Source organism: Cupressus sempervirens, chromosome 2 (assembly GCF_028749045.1).
Source record: "Cupressus sempervirens isolate cs-2001-9-10 chromosome 2, ASM2874904v1, whole genome shotgun sequence".
In the NCBI taxonomy this organism is placed as follows: Eukaryota; Viridiplantae; Streptophyta; class Pinopsida; order Cupressales; family Cupressaceae; genus Cupressus; species Cupressus sempervirens.
In genome coordinates, this window is record NC_143119.1 from 569,113,170 (window position 1) to 569,123,046 (window position 9,877).

The 9,877-nt window shown below is 46.3% G+C and overlaps 2 non-coding genes across 2 annotated transcripts; both read left to right on the top strand.

Moving 5' to 3' along the window:
• Nucleotides 1-1,552: 1,552 nt before the first annotated feature.
• On the top strand, nt 1,553-1,706 carry LOC149574699 (5.8S ribosomal RNA). The gene has a single exon (XR_016361336.1). It is a non-coding gene; the product is annotated as a 5.8S ribosomal RNA (ribosomal RNA).
• Nucleotides 1,707-1,927: 221 nt separating this feature from the next.
• Nucleotides 1,928-5,329, top strand: LOC149574700 (25S ribosomal RNA). The gene has a single exon (XR_016361052.1). It is a non-coding gene; the product is annotated as a 25S ribosomal RNA (ribosomal RNA).
• The last annotated feature ends 4,548 nt before the right edge of the window (nt 5,330-9,877 follow it).

The window sequence follows — 9,877 nt, forward strand, 5'->3', positions numbered from 1 at the left end:
TCTAAGTGTCCTTACTCGATCGCGTGTGCGATGTACCTCTTTGCATTACGACTCTACTATGATCATTTGTGATTTTAGCATTTTTGGGGGAACAGGTTTCGTATGAGATGTTCTTCTTAGGCTCCTGTGAACCAGAGCGCTCATCTTTGCAATGCTCCAACAAGTGCAGGCCCAACGTGTCTATCTAGGGGAAGAAATCGCATGAATGTTTTTTTCCGAGATGTGGGTGCTCGCGGGAGGTTCCCTCACGGTGCAGTTCTTCGGTATGTGCATGTGCATGATAATAAAGCTTGTCCAGGTCCAAACATAGTAAGGATTGACAGATTGAGAGCTCTTTCTTGATTCTATGGGTGGTGGTGCATGGCCGTTCTTAGTTGGTGGAGCGATTTGTCTAGTTAATTTTGTTAATGAACAAGACCTTAGCCTAATAACTAGCTACGCAGAGGTTCCCCTTCACGACCAACATCTTAAAGGGACTATGGCCTCCTAGGCCATGGAAGTTTGAGGCAATAATAATTCTGTGATGCCCTTAGATGTTCTGGGTTGCATGCGCATTACACTGATGCAACCAACGAGTTTCTCTCCCTAGCCTGAAAGGTTTGGGAAATCTTGCCAAATTGCATCATGATGGGGATAGACCATTGCTATTATTGATATTCAATGAGGAATTCATAGTAAGCGTGAGTCATCAGCTCGCATTGACAACATCCCTGCCCTTTGTACACACCGCCTGTCACTCCTACCAATTGAATGATTTGGTGAAGTGTTTGGATCGCGGCGATGATGGTGGTTCCTGTCGGTGACATCGCGAGAAGTTCATTGAACCTTATCATTTAGAGGAAGGAGAAGTCATAACAAGGTTAGCGTAGGTGAACCTACGATAGGATTATTGTTTGTTCAAGACCCTAAATTGTGTAGGGGATGGAGCTGGCCTCCTCCCTACCCCTAAAATCTTGGTGACATGCAGACACTTGGCCCTGTAGTGATTTTTTGGACGATGGCCAAGTTATGGGTCCAGAACCGTCAAGGTCGAGGGTCACATCGAATATCGTGATCGAAAGCGTGGATTCCTCGCGGGGCAAAGAAGAGACTCATATGCAATTTGGATTAGAATTGGTGCCTTCGAATGACATCTACATTAGAGTGAGAGGTCTCTGCTCGGTTGTAGTTCAAAGGGGGTTCGGGCCTCGTGCACCATTGAGATTTCATGGTTTGATCGCGTGCGCAGCCCTGTGCTAGGGATCTGTCATTTCAACGGTAGCAAGTTGGGAGTGCCGCAACCCCCCGTTGCCTTGCCTAGGTGTGTTAACTCGCAACTCATTATAACGCGGGACTAACATTCTCATCGCTTGGAGTTTTATGTGCTTAGGATGGGTGCACTCGCATTATTTGTGGGGCAGGGGCCCCGTCTGATGACATGGCTCTCCCATGCATTGCCTCCCACCTTTACGAGGTGATGGGGCACCACGCACCTTAGAAATCCGAAGAAGGAAGCACAATCCAGCACCTTGCATGCTTGGGTCACTGAAAGACAAAAACATAACAAAATCATGACTCTTGGCAACATATATCTCGGCTCTTGCCATGATGAAGAATGTAGTGAAATGCGATACTTTGTGTGAATCGCAAAATCCAGTGAATCATCAAGTCTTTGAACGCAAGTTGCACCTGAGGCCTTGTCCAAGGGCACGTCTGCTTGGGCGTTGCACTACAAAATTTCCCTCCCCAACAAGGAGTGGAGATGCTCGTCCATGCCCGCAAGTGGGGTGGTTGGCTGAAATGAGCATGAGGTCCATCGATCCATCGTGACAAGTGTTGGCTCACAAAGGTCGGCATTGTTTTGCGTTGATCGAATGATTCCTCATGAGTAACTTTATTCTGGGCTCAACGGCCCACTGCAGTACGGGCATGCTGCATCTCTCTACCGCGTCACCAAGTCAGGCATGAATACCCAGTGAGTTTAAGCATATCAATAAGTGGAGGAAAAGAAACTTACCAAGATTCCCCTAGTAACGGCAAGCGAACCGGGAAGAGGCCAGCATGAAAATCGACGGCCATGCCTGTCAAATTGTAGTCTGTAGAAGCATCCTCAGTGATGGAATAGGCCAAAGTCCCCTGGAAGGGGGCATCGAAGAGGGTGAGAACCCCATCGGGCCTAGACCCTATTGCACCATGAGGCGCTATCGACGAGTTGGGTTGTTTGGGAATGCAGCCTTAATCAAGTGGTAAATTCTGTCCAAGGCTAAATACGGGTGAGAGACTAATAGTGAACAAGTATTGCAAGGGAAAGATTAAAAGGAATTTGAAAAGAGAGTTAAAGAGTGCTTGAAATTTCTAGGAGGGAAACGGATGGAGGCTATTGATGTGCCTTGGTAGGATGCAGAACGGTGTGAGCTGGTATGTCGCTCAGTTCGGGGGACGTGCCAGCACGGGCTATCATGGCAGCACAAGCACGACCTTTGGGTCACATTAATTCTTCTATTGCGGCAGTCGAGGAGTGAAGTGCATGCCTTTACAGAGGGCTCTCAGGAACCTATGCACTCATGGCACTGGCCAGCGGACCTTCCATCTGACCGGTCTTGAAACACAGACCAAGGAGTCTAACATTTGTGCGAGTTGGTGGGTTGGGAAAACTTGCAAGGTGCAAGGAAGGTGACTGGCAAGATCCCCTCTTAGGGGGTGCACCACCAACCGACCCTGATCTTCTGTGAAGTGTTTGAGTGCGAGCACACCTGTTGGGAACCGAAAGATGGTGAACTATGCCTGAGCAGGGCAAAGCCAAAGGAAACTCTAGCGGAGGCCCACAGCGATACTGACGTGCAAATCGTTCATCTGACTTGGGTATAGGGGAAAAAGACTAATCGAATCGTCTAGTAGCTGGTTTCCTTTGAAGTTTCCCTCAGGATAGCTAGAGCTCATGTGCGAGTTTTATCAGGTAAAGCAAATGATTAGAGGCATCGAGGGCCTAATTCCCTCGACCGATTCTCAAACTTTAAATAGGTAAGTCGGTGCGGTTGCTCTGTTGAGTTGTGCCACAGAATTGCGAGCTCTAAGTGGGCCATTTTTGGTAAGCAAAACTAGCGATTTGGGAAGAACCGAAAGTCAAGTTACAGTGCCAAATTGCGCACTAACCCAGATCCCACAAAGGGTGTTGGTTGATTAAGATAGCAGGACAGTGGTCATGGATGTCAAAATCTACTAAGGAGTGTGTAACAACTCACCTTCCGAATCAACTAGCCTCAAAAATGGATGGCGCTAAAGCGCGCAACCTATACTCAGTCGTCGGGGCAAGTGCCAGGCTCTGATGAGTAGGAGGACGTGGGGGTTGTTGCAAAACCTTGGGCGTGAGCCTAGGTGGACTAGCCCCCAGTGCAGATCTTGGTGGTAGTAGAAAATGTTCAAATGAGAACTTTGAAGACTGATGTGGGGAAAGGTTCCATGTGAACAACACTTGGACATGGGTTAGTCGATCCTAAGAGATGGGGAAACCCTATTTCAAGGGCACACTTTGTGCGATCATCGAAAGGGAATCAGGTTAATATTCTCAAATCGGGACATGGTGGCGGACGACAATATTAGGAAATCTGGAGATGTCAGTGAGGGCCCCAGGAAAAGTTATCATTTCTTTTTAACAGCCTACCCACCCTGAAATCAGTTCAATTGGAGATAGGGTCCAGCAGCCAGAAGAGCACCACATGTCCCTTGGTGTTTGGTGTGCCTTCAGTGGCCCTTGAAAATCTAGAGGACCGAGTACCGTTCATGCCCAATTGTACTCATAACTACATCAAGTCTCCAAGGTGAACAACCTCTGGTCAATAGAATAATGTAGGTAAGGGAAGTTGGCAAAATGGATTTGTAACTTCGAGAAAAGGATTGGCTCTGAGGGCTGGGCCTAGGGGTCTGTGCCCCAAACTCGTGGGCTATTAGCAACCTGCTCGAGCTACTCTCATGGTGAGGGCGGGCTATTGCGTGCCGATCGGGCGACGGACGCAGGATGCACCCTTTAAAGGGCTTTCCCTAGGCGGAAAATAGTTGACTCAAAGCTGGTACAGACAAGGGGAATCTAACTGTTTATTTAAAACAAAGAAGTGCGATGGTCCTTGCAGATGCTGACGCAATGTGATTTCTGCCCAGTGCTCTAAATGTCAAAGTGAAGGAATTCAACCAAACGCGGGTAAACGGTGGGAGTAACTATGACTCTCTTAAGGTAACCAAATGCCTCGTCATCTAATTAGTGACATGCATGAATGGATTAACGAGATTCCCACTGTCCCTATCTACTATCTAGCAAAACCACAACCAAGGGAATGGGCTTGGTAGAATCAGCGGGGAAAGAAGACCCTGTTGAGCTTGACTCTAGTTCGACTTTGTGAAATGACTTGAGAAGTGTAGAATAAGTGGGAGATTTTAGGCGCAAGTGAAATACCACTACTGTTAACATTATTTTACTTATTCTGTGAGGTGGAGAAGGGGCAATGCCCCTATTTTTGGCCTTAAGGTGTGTCTAGGCACGCCGATCTGGGCGGAAGACATTGTCACATGGGGAGTTTGGCTGGGGTGGAACATTTGTTAAAAGATAACGCAGCTGTCCTAAGATGAGCTCAATGAGAACAGAAATCTCATGTGGAACAAAAGGGTAAAAGCTCATTTGATTTTATTTTCAGTACAAATACAAACCGTGAATGCGTCGCTTATCGATCCTTTAAACTTTCAAAATTTGAAGCTACAGGTGTCAGAAAAGTTACCATAGGGATAACTGGCTTGTGGTAGCCAAGCATTCATAGCGAGGTTGCTTTTTGATCCTTTGATGTCAACTCTTCCTATCATTATGAACTAGAATTCACCAAGTGTTGGATTGTTCACCCACCAATAGGGAACGTGAGTTGTGTTTAGACCATCGTGAGACAGGTTAGTTTTAACCTACTGATTATCCGCACCATGATAGTAATTCAACTTAGTATGAGAGGAACCATTGATTCACACATTTGTTCATCGCGCTTGGTTGAAAAACCAGTGGCACGAAGCTACCGTGTGTCAGATTATGACTGAATGCCTCTAAGTCAGAATCCACGCTAGATGCGATGCATATCTCTCTTCGGCTGCATCGCGACCCGCAATAATGGTGCTCTTGCACTCCCAGGGGTCTGTGTCATTGGCCATCTCCAATTGGCACATTAGCTCATTGGAGCAACCTTGGATATTAATTTCAAGCAATCGGTGAGAAGAATCTTTTAGAGATGACTTGAATAAGAAACAGGGTATTGTGAGTGGCAGAGTGGCCTTGCTGCCACGATCCACTGAGATTCAGCCCTCTGTCACCTCGATTTGTAAAACCTTTTGTTGGCTCTAAGGTGGATGGGGTTTGTGATTTGTGAGAGGGAAAGAAAATCTTAAAGTGCCAAATTTCGGGTGGGTGGGGTTTGCCAATTTGTTTTGCAAGGTTGTAACAATCTCTCAGGTGCCAAATTCCTGGCAGGTGGGGTTTATAATTTGTGCGAGTGCGGGAAAATCTTCCAAGAGCCAAATTTCAGGCAGGTGGGGTTTGCAATTTTTGCAAGGGAAGAAAACTCTCCCAGGTGCCAAATTCTCAGTGAGGGTTTGTAATTTCTGCCAGGGCAAAGAAATCTCCCAAGTGCCAAATTTCGAGCGGGTGGGGTTTTGTGAAAATTCCCACAAGGGCAAAGAAATCTCCCAAGTGCCAAATTCCTGGCAGGTGGGGTTTTGTAGAAATTTCCGTGAGGGCAAAAAAATCTCCCAAGTGCCAAATTCTCGGCAGGTGGGGTTTGTAATTTGCGCGAGGACGAGGAAATCTTCCAGGTGCCAAATTCTGAGCGGGTGGGGTTTGCAATTTTCACGAGGGTGAAAAATCTCCCAGGTGCCAAATTCTCGGTGGGTGGGGTTTGTAATTTCTGCCGGGGTGGAAAAATCTCCCAAGTGCCACATTTCAAGTGGGTGGGGTTTTGTAAAAACTTTCGCGAGGGCAAAAAAATCTCCCAAGTGCCAAATTTTGGGTGGGTGCGGTTTGCAATTTCTGCGAGGGCAAAAAAATCTCACAAGTGCCAAATTCTCGGCGGGTGGGGTTTACAATTTTCACGAGGGCGTAAAAATCTCCCAGGTGCTAAATACCTGGTAGGTGGGGTTGTAATTTCTGCCAAGGCGAAAAAATCTCCCAAGTGCTAAATTTCGGGTGAGAGGGAGGGGATTTGTAGAAATTTTTGCCAGGGCAAAAAAATCTCCCGAGTGCCAAATTTTGGACAAGTGCGGTTTTGTAAAATTTCCATGAGGGGGGAAAAAATCTTCAAAGTCCCAAATTTTGAGCTGGTGGGGTTTTGATTTTTGGAAGGGCGAAAAAATCTCCCAATCGTGTTGAGCCTTAATCGCCTACAATTTTTTTGAACCACTCATGTCACCATGCTTGACTTGATTCTATGCACCCCAAGTCATGTACGTGATCCAAAAGTGATTAACTCTTTTTTTGGCTAACGGCCAAAGTTTTTGAATTGACTCAGCTAGCGCAATTTGAATTTCCTCAAGCCTTAACCACCTCCATTTTTTTTTGCTCGACTCATGTAACCGTACTCGCCTTGATTCTAAGTGGCCCGAGTCACTTACGTGATCCAAAACTAGGTAACTTTTTCTTTTTCTTTTTTTTGTCAAGTCCCAAAGTTTTGAACTCGAATAGAGTCGGATACCCTGACTCGATTCATCTCCAAATTTTTTGCATGACTCATGTCACCGTGCTCGACTTGATTCTAAGTGCCCAGAGTTGTGTACGTGATCCAAAAGTAGTTAACTATTTCTTTTTGGTTAACGCCCAAAGTTTTCAACCCGACCCGCCTTGATAACCTTGACTCGAAGTGCCTCAAGCCTTAATGGCCTCCAATGTTTTTGCATAATTCATGCCACCGTTGACTTTTCACTCGAATCATGTCACCTAGGGCACTTCGATGCTACGTGACCCGAGCCCTGTGTGCGATCCAAAACTAGGTAACATTTATTTTTTGAACACCCAAAATTTCATTCTTTTTCGCCTCACGGGGCCTATCATGATCTCTTCTTATAAAGAATATTCTCAAATCGGATCATTTCGGCTACCCTACTTCAAATCTAGCTAGCTAGGCATAACACCTCGAGTCGGCTCGACAATATGTGAACTGAAACCTGTGTGTGATCCAAAAGTGAGTATCTTGTTTTTTTTTTGGTAATGCCCAAAATTTAGTGCTTTTTGCGATACAGGGCCTCCCATGATTTTTTTTTTCCCTCGTCAACCCAATCGGGTCACCCAAGGCTGGGGCGACGGAGATGGGTTGACCCAGTCGACTGACCCAAGTTGGGTCGACCCAAGCATGCGATCCTGGCTAGGCACAGCAAGTCAATTCTATAAGTTTGCTTTCTAATTTTGCTAGCCAAGTCATCTCACCAAGTCATCTGACCATGTGGTCTTTGCCAAATCACCCCACCAAGTTGCCTCAGAGAATTGACTCTTTAAGTCCACTCACAGCTCGTCAAGCTGGCTCACCAAGATGACTTACCATCTCGCCTCACTAGGTTGCCCCACCAAGTCGCCTATTCTTTAAGACCGCTCACCATGTAGGCTCCCCAAGTCAGCTCACCGAGTTGACTATTTAGGTTACCTCACCAAGTTGACTCCTTAAGTTCGCTCACCAAGTTAGCTCCCTAAGTCAGCTCACCAAGTCGACTCACCTAGTCATTTTACCACCTTTCCCCAGCAAGTGTGCTCGCCAAGTTGCCCCACTGAGTTGCTTCTCTAAGCCCACTCACCATGTCATCTCACCAAGTTGGTTTTTCAAGTATGTTGTCAAGTCAACTCTTTAAGTTCACTCACTAGGTCAGCTCGCCCAAGTCGGCTCTTTAAGTTTGCTCTCTAGGTCGGCCCGCCCAAGTCGCATCAGTGAGCTAACTCGCAAAGTCACCTCATCAAGTTGACTCTTTAAAATTGCTCACCAAGTTAGCTCACCAAGTCGACTCACCATCTCACCTCGATAAGTTGGCTTCCCAAGTTGCCTCTTTAAGCCTTCTCACCATGTCAGCTCGTCAGGTCAGCTCACCAACTTGACTAATCAAGTAGGCCCACCAAGTCGCCTCAAGGAGCTAGCTCAATGAGTCACCTCACCATTTTGACTCTTTGAGCCTGCTTGTCAAGTCGCCTCACAAAGTCGACTCGAGTACATTGCCAAGTCGAGGCTTTAAGTGCATTCATCAAGTCACCCCACCAAGTACTCTCACCAAGTTGACTCTTTATGTCTGTTCATCAAGTCACCAGAACAAGTACTCTCACCAAGTTGATTCTTTAAGTTCGTTCATCAAGTCACCCCACCAGGTCGGCCCACGAGGTACTCTCATGAAGTTGACTATTTTAGTCCGTTCATCAGTTCACCCCACCAAGTACTCTCACCAAGTTGACTCTTTAAGTTTTCTCATCAAGTCGCGCCACCAAGTACTCTCACCAAGTCAACTCTTTATGTCTATTCATCAAGTCACCAGAACAAGTACTCTCACCAAGTCCACTCTTTAAGTCTATTCATCAAGTCACCCCACCAAGTCAACCCACCAAGTCGACTCTTTAAGTTCGTTCATTAGTTCACCCTGCCCAGTACTCTCACCAAGTTGACTCTTTAAGTTTGCTCATCAAGTCGGGCCACCAAGTACTCTCACCAAGTTGACTCTTTGAGTCCATTCATGAAGTCACCCCACCAAGTACTCTAACCAAGTCGATTCTTCAAGTCTATTCATCAAGTCAACCCATCAAGTACTCTCACCAAGTAGACTCTTTAAGTCTGTTCATCAAGTCACCCCACAAAGTACTCTCACCAAGTCAACTCTTTATGTCCTTTCATCAAGTCACCCAACCAAGTCAACTCTTTAAGTTCGTTCATCAAGTCACCAGAAAAAGTACTCTCACCAAGTCGACTCTTTATGTCTGTTCATCGAGTCACCCCACCAGGTCAGCCAACCAAGTACTCCAACCAAGTCGACTCTTTAAGTTTGTTCATTAGTTCACCCCGCCAAGTACTCTCACCAAGTGGACTCTTTAAGTCTGTTCATTAAGTCACCCCACCAAGTACTCTAACCAAGTAAACTCTTTAGGTCTGTTCATCAAGTCACCACGCTAAGTCAACCCTTTAAGATCATTCATCAAGTCACCAGAACAAGTACTATCACCAAGTCGACTCTTTATGTCCCATCATCAAGTCACCCCACCAGGTCAGCCCACCAAGTACTCCCATGAAGTTGACTCTTTAAGTCTGTCCATTTGTTCACCCCACCAAGTACTATCACCAAGTTGACTCTTTACATCTGCTCATCAAGTCAAGCCAGCAAGTACTCTCATGAAGTCGACTCTTTGAGTCTGTTCATCAAGTCACCCCACCAAGTACTCTAACCAAGTTGATTCTTCAAGTGTGTTCATCAACTCACCCCAACAAGTACTCTTACCAAGTCAACTCTTTGAGTTTGTTCATCAAGTCACCCCACCAAGTACTCTCACAAAGTCAACTCTTGCGGTCCATTCATCAAGTCACCCCACCAAGTCGACCCTTTAAGTTCGTTCATCAAGTCACCCCACCACGTACTCTCACCAATTTGACTCTTTAAGTCCTTTCATCAATTCAACCCCACAAGTTGACTCTTTAAGTCTGTTCATCAAGTCACCAGAACAAGTACTCTCACCACGTTGACTCTTTAAGTCCGTTCATCAAGCCACCCCACCAGGTCAGCCCACCAAGTACTCTCACCAAGTCAACTCTTTAGGTTCGTTCATCAGTTCACCCCGCCAAGTACTCTCACCAAGTTGACTCTTTAAGTTTGCTCATCAAGTCGAGCCACCAAGTACTCTCACCAAGTCAGCTATTTGAGC